This window comes from Lithobates pipiens, unplaced genomic scaffold (genome assembly GCF_037356315.1).
Source record: "Lithobates pipiens isolate NorthernLeopardFrog02 unplaced genomic scaffold, aLitPip1_a1.2 Scaffold_10, whole genome shotgun sequence".
NCBI lineage: Eukaryota > Metazoa > Chordata > Amphibia > Anura > Ranidae > Lithobates > Lithobates pipiens.
The window spans coordinates 117,024,015-117,038,429 of record NW_027507686.1 but is presented as its reverse complement, the minus strand read 5'-3'; the positions used below and the strand labels follow the sequence as shown (position 1 = coordinate 117,038,429).

Below are 14,415 nucleotides of genomic sequence, written 5' to 3'. Positions count from 1 at the left end.
ACCTAAGAAGAACGAGCTGAAAATCAGAAACGTGTGGACAAGAACGCACTGCAAATCAAATACGTACTAGAAGTAGCACGCACTGAAAACCAGATGCAAACTGACTACACGCACTGAAAACCAGATACGAACCCACAAGCACAAACTGAAGAGCAGTAACGATCGGAAAAGCACAAGGCTGAAAAGAGCGAATCGTTTCTCACCAAACTTTTATTAACACAAGATTAGCAGAAAGAGCCCAAAGGGTGGTGCACTGGATATTGAACTTCCATTTTCTAGTCCCGTTGTACGTGTTGTATGCCATCGCGTTCTAGCCGATCAGAATTTCTGAAAACATTTGTGCGACCATGTGTATGCAAGACAAGTTGCAGCCAACATATATTGGAAATAAATCTACGGTTTGGTTGTTGGAAATTCAGATCCTCTGTACACGGCATAAGAGTCAAAACAATAAAGTAAGAAAGTAAATACAACTAAAATCTAGGAATGATGTTGATTACCAAGCTAATCAACATCATTAAATATTATGCTGGTTGAAGAACCAGTGTATCAAGGAGGACTCTCGGGAAATCTTGTGTACCATAATAGCCATTTAACTGTGAACTGAGATATTGAGTTAGATGAATATGCAAAGAACTTTCCATCAAGATATTTGTTTTTTACTCTGTTAAGTCGGTTACATTAGATACTGCATCTGTTTTTCATTTAGAAGTAAGGGTTAGGCATGTTGCTATAAGGACATGGCTACACAACGTCTATGTTGTGTAGGTATGTTTTTGATCCCTAGGTTGAGGAGAGCTAGTGCGGGATTGGGGGCGAGGATGTTTCCTGTGATTTTTGCTAAGATTTACACTCCCATAGAAGGTGGAATATTGACCCTTTGGAGCCACAGTTCCTCCAAACAGCAGCAGGTAGCATCTTTAAAGATGTGTGACATTCTCACCATTGTTAAATAGCTCCTACGTAACATTTTGAGGGCTAAGTCCCAGTGGTTCGTACAATGGGAGTAATTGTAGCTAGATTGAATTGCTTTGTTACAATCTGATAGAGCACATGTAGTCTTGAAACCCCTTTCCCAATTTAGCATGTTTTAGGGATTTTAGTATGGGTATAATTATTTTGTAGTTTCCTGTAAAAGACCTTTAGGTTTATGAAAGGATGTGGTCAGGTACTCCCATATATCTGGTCGTAAATTGAAGAAGGAATTCGGGTTCTTAATGTGATAATGATATAGTTGGACATCTGCATAAGATGCTTTGGGGGGGAGTTTTGATACATATTTTCAAGGAAGGGATAATATTTGTACACTCCCAAGGAGAGACCTTTCCTATGTCGGGATTTACTATTATCAGTTTAGAGCCCTCAAAGTGAGTAACATTGCATCAATGGAGAGAAACTTGGGATAATATAGTGGTCTTTTTGTTAGAGTTGCTAGTAAAATTGAGGGAAATCTCTTTAGGTAACTACTACCCGCTCTATCTGCACCCATAGTTTATCGGTTTCTTGGTCGAACCATGACTTGATCCAGCAACGCTGCATAGTAATATTTGTGCAGGTTGGGAATTCCCATTCCCCAACTCTCTTTGTTTGAGTAGTATAGGGTAAGAGAGTCTTGCCATTTTACCAGCCCATATAAATTTCCTAAACATTTTATCGATAGTGGTGAAAAAAGATTTGGGTAAGCAGATGGGGATAGTGTGGAAATGATAGATTACCTGTGGTAGCAGTGTCATTTTTAAGGCGGCAATTTTCCCTAACCAGGTAAGTTAATGAGAATAGATATGTTCTAGGTATTTTTTAATTATATTTAAAAGGGCAGGGTAGTTGTGTTTAAATGTAGAGTTGGGAGGGTTAGAGGGGTTAATCCCCAGATATTGTAGGGTTCTTGTAGCCCATTGAAAAGGAAATTTTGATTTTAGTTTATTTAGATTTGGGGTGAGTATATCATGGGAAGAATAGAAGATTTATTGATATTAAGTTTGTAGTATGATACAATCCCAGAGTGAGTAAGTAAGCTTTGTGTCCTTTCAAGGAACGTCGTCGGGGAGGTTAAGGTCAGAACCACATCATCCGCGAATAAGCCAATTTAGTGGTCTATGTCAGCTACTCGGATGCCCTTGATAAGAATGTCTTGCTTAATGGCCTCCACTAGGGGCTCCATCACCAATGTAAAAATCAAAGGGGATAGAGGGCATCCCTGGCGGGTCCCATTTGTGATATAGAATTTATCTGACATAGCATTGGAGGTGTATACTCGCGCGGTCGGTACAGTATATAATTCAGAGATAGCTGAGGAGATAGGATCCGTGAAGCTAAACTTGTTGAGTGTCACTTTTAGGTACCCCCAGTGAACACGATCAAACGCTTTTTCGAGAACATTATGCATTCTACGGGTGCCATCTGGAGCTTTCCTTCCCTTCACAAATCCTACCTGGTCTTCTTTGATTAACCACTTCAGCCCTGGACAATTTTACCCCTTCCTTACCAGAGCACTTTTTGCATTTCGGCACTGCGTTGCTTTAACTGATAATTGTGCGGTCGTGCAACGTTGCATCCAAACAAAATTGACGTCATTTTTTCCCACAAATAGAGCTTTCTTTTGGTGGTATTTGATCACCTCTGCGGTTTTTATTTTTTGTGCTATAAACAAAAGAAGAGCGACAATTTAGAAAAAAACACAATATTTTTTACTTTTTGCTACAGTAAATATCCCAAGGAATAGAATGATATATTCTATTCCTTGTTTTTTATAAGCACTTATCCATCCACGAGCTTAGCAGCAGTGTAACCTGTGTGAGCACTCCACCTGGACAACTCATTATGGTGAAGATTGTATGCTCAGGGATAACTAATATACCATGCTGAAAGCCTAACGCACTCAGGAGTGGCTTTTTTGTACTTACTTATTTCTACTATATTGGACAGGTATATTAAACCTCATAAGATACTATAGTCAAATGACGGCTACAGCGCAGATCTACATTGCCGGGATGACGTCTATTGACGTCGACCCCTTTCCTGGCTCCCCACGCACTCCTGGGAGCACGCATCGGGGAAAATCTGTGTTGGCCGTGTCCCCTGGACACAGCCAATCACAGATCGCTGTAAACGGCCAATCACAGCGGCTGTTTACAGCGCCATCGCCGCCTCAATTTGTGCCGCCTCAACAGTGCCCATTTGTGCCACCTCAACAGTGCCCATCTGTGCCACCTCAACAGCGCCCATCTGTGCCACTTCAACAGTGCACATCTGTACAATCAGTACACATCCATGCAATAAATCAGTGCCCATCTGTGCCACCTTATCAGTGCATATCAGTGCCCATGTGTGCCACCTCATCAGTGCCCATCTGTGCCACCTCTTTGCTGCTTCATCAGTACACATCTGTGCCGCCTCATCCGTGCACATCTGTGCGATCAGTGCCCATCTGAGCTGCCTCATCAGTGCACATCTGTGCCATCAATCAGTGCACATCAGTGCCACCTCATCAGTGCCCATAAGTGCAGGCTTAGCACACACCTGTGCAGTCTCATCAACACCAGCAACCAACTATGTCTAAAAGAGTCTCTTCCACCGAGGAGGCGTAACAAATTCTTTCCATGGCCGACGAGAGCAACAGGGAGCTCTCTTCTTCAGATTCTTTCAAATTTGGATTCTGACGCCACCATAAATTATGAGCCAGTCCTCAGTAGTGAAACACTGACTGAATCCGAGGAGGAAGATATCCGGCCCATCAAACGAAGGCGTTCTAGTGAGGCAGTGCCGTCCACCAGCACCGAAGTGCCATCCACCAGCACCGCAGTGCCTCGGCAAGAAAGGCCAAGTACCAGTGGGGTGTCATCTCAGCCCCAAAGGGTTAGGACCCATGCCGGCCTTCCCTATGCCCTTCAGAACCCCTTGTGGCTTCCTCCTAATTCAGGAGAGACCAATGTTCCCCCTTTCACTGCCCAGCCAGGAGTCCAGGTGGACACGGAGAATTTTACCCCAATAAAAAATGTTAATTTAATTTTTACGGAGGATATGTTGGCGTCAATTGTGGCCCAGTGCAACCTGTATGCACAACAATTTATTTTGCAAAATCCGACATCTTATTATGCCCGTCCCTACGAATGGAGAGACCTAACAGTGGAGGAGTTCAAGGTTTTTTTAGGCCTCACATTTAACATGGGACTCAACAAAAAAAATCAATTGCGTACCTATTGGTCAACCCACCCCCTCCACCACACACCGCTCTTCTCCGCGGTAATGCCCAGAACCAGGTATCTGATGATCATGAGGTTCCTACATTTCAGTGACAATACCCAGTGCCTTCCACTAAATGACCCAAATTACGGCAGGCTTTACAAAATTCGTCCAATACTTAATTATTTTTCAGAAACATTCCCCAAATTGTTTACCCCGGACCAACACATATGTGTGGATGAGTGCCTTATTAAATTTAGCGGCAGGCTTAAAATGAAGCAATTTATCCCCAGCAAAAGGGCCCGCTATGGGGTTGAAGGTCTACAAATTATGCGACTGAGCCACAGGGAACACATATTCATTCATAGTGTACGAAGGGAAGGACACCCAGCTGCAGCCCCCTAATTATCCGGACTACTTGGGATCCAGCGGGAAAGTTGTTTGGGACCTCATATACCCCCTACTGGATAAAAGCTACCACCTGTATGTAGACAACTTCTACACATCTCTGCCCCTGTTCCACAACCTTCACCGGAAGAAGACGCCAGCATGTGGCACTGTAAAAAGGAATCGGAAGGGCTTTCCTCAAAGTCTTGTGAATAAGAAGCTGCAAAAAGGAGAAACGGCAAGTCTGCGAAACAAGGAGATTCTGGCAGTGAAGTGGAGGGAAAGAAGGCATGTATATATGTTGTCTTCTATCCACAATGATACGTTCGTGGAAATCCCCAGAAGGAATGGCCCCGTAAAAAACCCAAAATGCATTTATGAATATAATTTGTTCATGGGGGGAGACAACTTCAATGACTAAATGATGGAACCATACCTTGCCACAAGACGGACATACCATTGGTACAAAAAAGTAGCAATTTATTTTTTTCAATTGGCCATATACAATTCCTATGTCATTTACCGCAACTCCACCCAAAACCCCAAACGCTTCTTTGGCTACCAGGAGGAAGTTTTCACTGCCCTTATTTTCCCCGAACGGCCCACCAGAAAATATCCGATCAGATCTTATTAGTCGACTCTCCGAGCGCCACTTTCCCAATAAAATCCCTCCCAAACCAACAGGCCAAAGATGTCAAAAAAGATGTAAGGTGTGTACCAGAGCAGGAGTCAGAAGAGACACATATTATTGTGCACAATGTCCTTCCCAACCAGGCCTCTGCATAGGTGACTGTTTTCGCCGTTACCATACTTCAATAAATCTTTAGTGAAGTATGGTAAACATAATCCTCAGTTCCTGCCTTCATACACCTTCACACCCCTTATGCCACTGCCTGCTCTGTAACTGACCCTTGCTTGTTATTCGACCACTCTTATGCCTGTCGATTCTGTACATACCGCTGCCTGATCTGGAACTGACCCTGGACTGTTATTCGACCATGCTTCTGCCTAACGATTCTGTACATACCTCTGCCTGATCTGGAACTCACCACGATATTTGCCTGCCTCTTGGACTGATCTTGTATTCTGCAACTGGACTAGTGGGATTCAACACGGGGTCTCACATATGTGAGGGGCTCCAGTATAGTTTTTCTGGATGAAGAAAACAATTTTCTTTGTTTTCTTATTCCTAGATTAGGGTCTGGAGACTCGGAGGCTTCAAAGAGATTTGGGTGGGAGAAGCCTCTGCCCCTATCCCCATTCTGTCCTGAATGAGGCTCTACTTCTGTCTGCTGCCTGTAGGACTTACTGCCGTCATGCCGCACTGACCACACCACATGGACCTGCCTACTACCAGGACCAATATTTTTGGCACTGCTGACAATATCTCTGCACTGACGCTGGACTGTATATGGACAGTATCCCTGCCTGCTGCCTGAAAAATTGTGTTCGCTGTTGCTGACCAAGTCCCTGCCTGCTGCCTGGACCAGTGATATCCTCCTGTGGACAACTGCGCTTCTAAAACCACAGGTAATCTTTTCTTTACCCTTTGCTCAGCATAATGTATTTGGGGGTGTAATTCTTGGTATGTGCAGGCTATGTGTCCCTGGAACGCCCGACGGTGTTCCTTGCATGTTGCGCCTCTGTATGTGGACAGGCTGTGTAAACGTCTCACACATGTGGTATTGCCATACTCAGGAGGAGTAGTAGAATGTATTTTGGGGTGTTATTCTTGCTATGTAAATGCTATGTGTTGGAAATATCTTATAAACTGACAACTTTGTGTAAAACAAATGCGTTTTCATTTTTTTTCCACATTTTCCAAAAACTTCTGGAAAAAAAATGAACCATTCAAAAGACTCATGCCTCATAGATTATACGTTGGGGTGTTAGCTTTCCAAAATTGGGTAATTTTCTGGACGTTTCCATTGTCCTGGTGTTCCAGGGCCTTCAAAACTGTAATAGGTGATTGAGAAATGAAATTTATAATTTATGCTCCTAGAATGCCTGAAGGTGCTACTTCAATTTCAGGCCTCTGTATGTGGTCAGGCTGTGTAAAAGTCTCACACATGTGGTATTGTTATACTCAGGAGGAGTAGGAGGGTGTATATTGGGATGTTATTTGTGATATGCACATTCCGTGTGGGAGAAATAAGCTATTACAATTACAATTTTGTGAAAAAAAAATCTTAATTTTGCAAAGAATTGTGGGAAAAAATGACAACTTCAAATAGCTCACCATGCCTCTTACTAAATACATTGGAATGTCTACTTTCCAAAAGGGGGGCATTTGGGGGACATTTGTACTTTCCTGGCTTGTTAGGGTCTCAAGAAATGAGATAGGCCTTAGTACATCAGATGTGATCTTTTTTTTATGATTTGCACCATAGCTTGTAGACTCTATAAATTTCACACAGATCACATAAATATATAGCTTATTGCACAGTTTGCACATACTTTCTGATTAGTCATTCTATCTCGATTTTTTAATTAGCCACAATTTTTAAATTAACTTCTAATTACCTGTTTCACAGTAATTGACATAATTATCTATGGTATTTCCATTGGACACATTGTACACCTATGTTTAATGTATCATTCATCTAGCATCATTGTGTGTTGTAGTGTCAGGGGTGTCTGTGACATTTACTTCCCCCTGCTTTCACTTTATTAATCAGCACATATTGCACATTGCACTTTAGTATTGCTTATGTTTCAAAGCTATTTATTGGCTATTTATTTATTTTTATTAATTTAGATGTATTTATTTTTCACCTATTTTTGATATTGTAGGGAGTGTATATATTTTTTGGAACCACTTATAGATATTATAGTGGTGGGTGAGTTGTTGTGGTGGTCTTCTCCCCCCTATGGTCACTTTGTTGCACAATTTGCACATTGCACTTTAGGTTTTGGGTGGAATATTGATTATAGCACATCACTATTGTTTAGTATTTATTCATCCTGGTGACTGACCATGTTCAAGCGTTGGCAGCTGTTTTCATTTAGGCACGTTCCACTGAGGATCCATATTTGCGCTTTCGTATTTTTGTTTTATTCTTTTTAGGTTTTTTGTTGTTTCTTGCGGATGTAAGCAGCAAAGAATTTGCCAGCTTTGTTACCCTGGGTATAGTGGGTGGCTTTGAGTCTCTTCAGGTATAATTGATGATCGAAGATTAAATGTGTACGTATATCCTGTCTGGTCTGGAACAGTGCAGAGTGTAGCTGGGGGGTAGGATTAGATTTATGCTGCATTTCAAGAGATTTAAGTTTAATTAATAATATGGTCAGTGCTTGTAGTTTCCTCTTCTTTTCTCTCAATACTGCCTGGAGGAGCAAACCTCTGCTGTATGCTTTATGGGTGCCCCACAGGGAAAAAATAGAGGTGTCAGGCATATCATTATAAAGGAAAAAGTCCTTGTTCTGATTCTGAAATCTACTCCTATATTTGGGATTATTAACCACTTAAGGACCGCCGCATGCCAATGTACGTCATTGCAATGGCACGTACAGGCACAAGCACGTACATGTACGTGCTTGGCTTCCAGCGGGTGGGGGGTCCGATCGGACCCCCTCCCGCTGGATGCGGCGGTCCGGTTTGCTTCAGGAGTGATTCGGGATGAGGGGATGGCCGTTGGTTTCTGGCCATCCCCTCTCGATCGCTCCTGGCGAATGAGAAGCTTCCTCCCACTGTGTATTGTATACACAGCCAGGGAGGAAGTGATGTCATTCTCCTCGGGGTGGTCTTATTGACTGGACTACGAGGAGAGGACACAGTAAGTCTGCACCAAACACTACACTGACACTAACTAACACATAGGCACACAAACCCCCCCCCTGATCACCCCCCCCCCGATCACCCCCCAATGCCCCCCCCCCCAGTCACAGTGTCACTGATTGCAGTGATCATTTATTTACTGATCACTGCATTCAGTGTCAGTTGTAAAAGTAAAAACTGTCATGGCAGTTAGTGTTAGGTCCAGGGTAGCCCCCTACCACCCCCCAATAAAGATTTAACCCCCTGATTGCCCTTAGAGTTAACCCTTTCACCCCCTTTTGCCAGTGTCACTGAGGGATCATTTTTCTGATCGCTGCATTAGCGTCGCTAGTTTCGCTAGGTAGCTAGTTATTTTTTTAGGTTCACCGCCAGGTTTTTATAGCACTAGGTACCCCCATATACTACCCAATAATGGTTTTAACCCCCTGATTGCCCCTAGTTAACCCTTTCACCAGCCATCACCGTATAAGTGTCACTGGTGACGCTGGTTAGCCAGTTAGCTATTTAGGTTCCCCGTCAGGTTTTTTATATAGCGCCAGGGACCCCCATATACTACCTAATAAAAATTTGAACCCCCTGATTGCCCCTAGTTAACCCTTTCACCAGTGATCACCGTATAAGTGTTATGGGTGACTCTGGTTAGTTTGCTTTTTATAGCATCAGGGCACCCACCATTTATTACCCAATAAAGGTTTAACCCCCTGATCACCCGGCGGGTGATATCAATTAGGTTTTAGGGTCAGGGTCTGCATCGCCCCAGGCAGCGCTAGGTTAGTGCCAGTACCGCTAACACCCACGCGCAAAGCATAAACCTCCCGTAGTGGTATAGAATCTGAACAGATCAATATCTGATCAGATCTATACTAGCGTCCCCAGCAGTTTAGGGTTCCAAAAAAAACGCATTGTTAGCGGGATCAGCCCAGATACCTGCTAGCACCTGCGTTTTGCCCCTCTGCCCAGCCCACCCAAGTGCAGTATCGATCGATCACTGTCACTTAAAAAACACTAAACACATAACTACAGTGATTGCAGAGTCAGGCATGATCCCTGTGATCGCTAACAGTTTTTTTGGTAGCGTTTTATATTTAAATCCGGAAGGCAGTGCTTGGTTTTCGGGGTCCAGTACGTGGCTAGGCTCCCAAAAAGTCCCCCACATGGGGTATCCCCATACTCGGGAGAAGCAGCAGAATTTATTTTGGGGTGTAATTTGACTTATGCCCATAGCATGTGTGAGCGATATATCATTTAGTGACAACTTTGTGCAAAAAAAAAATTGTAATATTCCTGCAACTTGTGGCAAAATATAAAATATTTCATGGACTCAACATGCCTCTCAGTAAATAGCTTGGGGTGTCTACTTTCCAAAATGGGGTAATTCGGGGGGGGGTTTGTGCTATTTTGGCATTTTTTTTTTTTTTCAAAATATTTTATTGTAAATAAGAAAAAAAACAGAGTAACATGCAATCATAGTCACATATGTTGTAAACAGTATATGATACAGAAATATCAAATCTTAACCACTTTCAGACCGGACCATTTTGCTGGTAAATGACCAGAGGTCTTTTTACACTTTGGCACTGCGCTGCTTTAACTATTAATTGCGCGGTCATGCAATGTTGTACCCAAACAAAATTTGCGTCCTTTTCTTCCCACAAATAGAGCTTTCTTTTGATGGTATTTGATTGCCTCTGCGATTTTTATTTTTTGCGATATAAACGTAAAAAGACCGCAAATTTTGAAAAAAAATGATATTTTCTACTTTTTGTTATTAGAAAAATCCAATAAACTCAATTTTAGTCATACATTTAGGCCAAAATGTATTCAGCCACATGTCTTTGGTAAAAAAAAAGTCAATAATTGTATATTTATTGGTTTGCGCAAAAGTTGTCACATCTACAAACTAAGGTACGTTTTCTGGAATTTACGCAGCTTTTAGTTTACGACTGCCTATCTCATTTCTTGAGGTGCTAAAATGGCAGGGCAGTACAAAACCCCCCCAAATGACCCCATTTTGGAAAGTAGACCCCCTAAGGAAATTGATAAGAGGCATGTTGAGCCCATTGAATATTTTATTTTTTTGCCTCAAGCGATTGAATAATGACAAAAAAAATTTTTTTTTTTTTTTTTTACACAAAGTTGTCACTAAATGATATATTGCTCACACATGCTATGGGCGTATGTGAAATGACACCCCAAAATAAATTCTGCTGCTTCTCCTGAGTATGGGGATACCACATATGTGGGACTTTTTGGGAGCCTAGCCGCGTACGGGGCCCCTAAAACCAAGCACCGCCTTCAGGCTTTCTAAGGGCGTAAATTTTTGAGTTCACTTCACACTACCTATTACAGTTTTGAAGGCCATAAAATGCCAAGATGGCACAAAACCCCCACAAATGACCCCATTTTAGAAAGTAGACACCCCAAGCTATTTGCTGAGAGGCATGTTGAGTTCATGGAATATTTTATATTTTGCCACAAGTTGCGGGAAAATTACAAACTTTTTTTTTTTTTTTTTTTTTTTAACAAAGTTGTCACTAAATGATATATTGCTCATGCATGCCATGGGCATATGTGAAATGACACCCCAAAATAAATTCTGCTGCTTCTCCTGAGTACGGGGATACCACATATGTGGGACTTTTTGGGAGCCTAGCCGCGTACGGGGCCCCGAAAACCAAGCACCGCCTTCAGGCTTTCTAAGGGCGTAAATTTTTGAGTTCACTTCTCACTACCTATTACAGTTTTGAAGGCCATAAAATGCCAAGATGGCACAAAACCCCCACAAATGACCCCATTTTAGAAAGTAGACACCCCAAGCTATTTGCTGAGAGGCATGTTGAGTCCATGGAATATTTTATATTTTGCCACAAGTTGCGGGAAAATTACAAACTTTTTTTTTTTTTTTTTTTTTTTCACAAAGTTGTCACTAAATGATATATTGCTCACGCATGCCATGGGCATATGTGAAATGACACCCCAAAATAAATTCTGCTGCTTCTCCTGAGTATGGGGATACCACATATGTGGGACTTTTTGGGAGCCTAGCCGCGTACGGGGCCCCGAAAACCAAGCACCGCCTTCAGGCTTTCTAAGGGCGTTACAGTTTTGAAGGCCATAAAATGCCAAGATGGCACAAACCCCCCCCAAATGACCCCATTTTGGAAAGTAGACACCCCTAAATTTAGGGGTACACTAGTGAGACTAGGTAATAAATGGCGGGTGCCCTGAAACTATAAAAAAATAACTAACCAACCAGCGTCACCTGTAACAGTTATATGGTGATCACTGGTGAAAGGGTTAACTAGGGGGCAATTAGGGGGCTTTATGCGGTAGTATATGGGGGTCCCTGGCGCTATAAAAAGCTGCAGCGAACCTAAATACCTACCTGCCTAACTAGCGTCACCTGTGACACTAATACAGCGATCAGAAAAACGATCGCTTATTAGGCTGGGTTCACACTGGAGCGATGCGGGAACGCCACGAATGCGCGGCGGGTTCCCGCATCGCATGCCTCCCGGCGGCAGTTCACACTGCCCTATGCGAACTGCTGGGAGTGTCAGTGAAATGTTACTGACACCCCCAGATCAGTTCGCATATCGCAGTGCGATCTGCAAACTCGGATCGCATGGTGTGAACACCCATGCGATCCGATTCTGCTGCGGGCCAAAAAAAGGGTCCCGTGCGAATTTGCGGCGGGTGCGGCGGGTGCGGCGGGTGCGGCGAATGGCTGAACTCGAATCGCACAGAGATCGGATGTGATTTGCACTGCAGTGCGGTGCGAATCACATCCGTTCTCATAAACCGCTGCAATGTGAACCCAGCCTTAGTGACACTGGCGACGGGGGGTGATCACGGGGTTAAACCTTTATTGGGGGGGTTAGGGGGGTACCTTAGAACTAAAGGGGGCTAACCCTAACTGCCCTAACAGTTATTAGTCACAAATGACACCCGCCGGGTGATCAGGGGGTTAAACCTTTATTAGGTAATAAATGGCGGGTGCCCTGAAACTATAAAAAAATAACTAACCAACCAGCGTCACCTGTAACAGTTATATGGTGATCACTGGTGAAAGGGTTAACTAGGGGGCAATCAGGGGGCTTTATGCGGTAGTATATGGGGGTCCCTGGCGCTATAAAAAGCTGCGGCGAACCTAAATACCTACCTGCCTAACTAGCGTCACCTGTGACACTAATACGGCGATCAGAAAAATGATCGCTTATTAGGCTGGGTTCACACTGGAGCGATGCGGAAACGCCGCGAATCCGCGGCGGGTTCCCGCATCGCATGCCTCCCTGCGGCAGTTCACACTGCCCTATGCGAACTGCTGGGAGTGTCAGTGAAATGTTACTGACACCCCCAGATCAGTTCGCATATCGCAGTGCGATCTGCAAACTCGGATCGCATGGTGTGAACACCCATGCGATCCGATTCTGCTGCGGGCCAAAAAAAGGGTCCTGTGCGAATTTGCGGCGGGTGCGGCGGGTGTGGCGGGTGCGGCGGGTGCGGCGAATGGCTGAACTCGAATCGCACAGAGATCGGATGTGATTTGCACTGCAGTGCGGTGCGAATCACATTCGTTCTCATAAACCGCTGCAATGTGAACCCAGCCTTAGTGACACTGGCGACGGGGGGTGATCACGGGGTTAAACCTTTATTGGGGGGGTTAGGGGGGTACATTAGAACTAAAGGGGGCTAACTCTAACTGCCCTAACAGTTATTACAGTCACAAATGACACCAATGCAAAAAAAAAAAAAAAAAAAAAAAAAAAATGACATTGGTGTCACTGTGACTGGGGGGCAGGGGTAATTGGGGGGGTGATCGGGGGGTAAAGGGGGGGTGTGAGTGTGCCTGGCATGTTCTACTGTGTGTGTAGAGTGTTGGTGCAACTTACTGATCCGCTCTCCTCCGTGTCGGAACGAAAAATACCGACACGGAGGAGAGAATACATCACTTCCTCTCCTGTGTTTACATTACAGGAGAGGAAGTGATGTCACCGGGGATTTCTATTCGTCGGGAGCGATCGCGAGGGGGTGGCCATGAATGAATGGCCGTCCCCTCGTCCGGGATCGCTCCCGAACGAATACCGACCGCCGCAGGCACCGGGCGGGGGCCCGACCCGCGGGAGGCAAGGGACGTACATGTATGTCCTTATGCCTGCCCGTGCCATTGTACCGACGTACATCGGCGTGCGGCGGTCGGCAACTGGTTAATCAAATGAGGTCAGCGGTACCTACTAGTGTATAACCATCTTATGATGTCTGTAACAAGAGCATTTTGTATCTATGCCTTATATTGTGCGTTACCGTTTACATTATAAGGTACTCTTAGATCTAGGATTGGAACGTGGAAGAGTAGTAAGGAAAATTGGGGGCATTGTAGGAAGGATAAGGAGAGGGGGAGAGAAAGGAGATGGGGAGGAGGGAGGGGGGGAGGGCAGAATGAAAGGTGGAAGGGAGGAGAGAGTGAAGTATGGGAAGGAGCTTAGACATTCATCAATAAGTATCAATGGAGTATAGTGCCACAACTCTCATAGAACAGTAAAAGCCTAAGTATAGTGTATGGGTCTAGTAGCAGAACTACTACAGGGGGGCATCTCAAGACCTGTGATACTAACCACATAAAGTTCAATAAAGCACTTCGTAAACGGATTACAAGCAATTCCTGCGAATTGTAGAGGTATGGTATTAAACACTCATCCAGTTCTATTACATTTGGAAAACATGGGGTCAATATCAGCTTTTCAGTCAGGGTTTGAGAAAATGAGCCTATAATCTGATGTAGTCTCAAAATCCTTCCAGCAAGCCCATTTCTGGGTAAATTTATGCGGGGTATCTCTCGAGATGTTTATAAGTTCTTCCATTTCAGCTATTGCCTGAACCCTCAACGTCCAATCTTTGATGGACGGGCTAGTTTGGGATTTCCAGTGTCTGGGAATACAAAGTTTTGCAGCTTTAATTAGGTGGATAAGCAGGGATTTTCGGTAAGTTGAAGTGCCTAAATTGGTATGGTGCAACAAGAATTGTGCTGGGGAAAAAGGTAAGATGTAAGTTGTGACCTTCTGAATTAT

General features: G+C 44.0%; 1 protein-coding gene across 1 annotated transcript in view; it reads left to right on the top strand.

Moving 5' to 3' along the window:
• Window positions 1–14,415, top strand: part of RASGRP2 (RAS guanyl releasing protein 2) — a 1,719,722-nt gene that overhangs the window by 838,969 nt on the left and 866,338 nt on the right. The window lies entirely within an intron of this gene.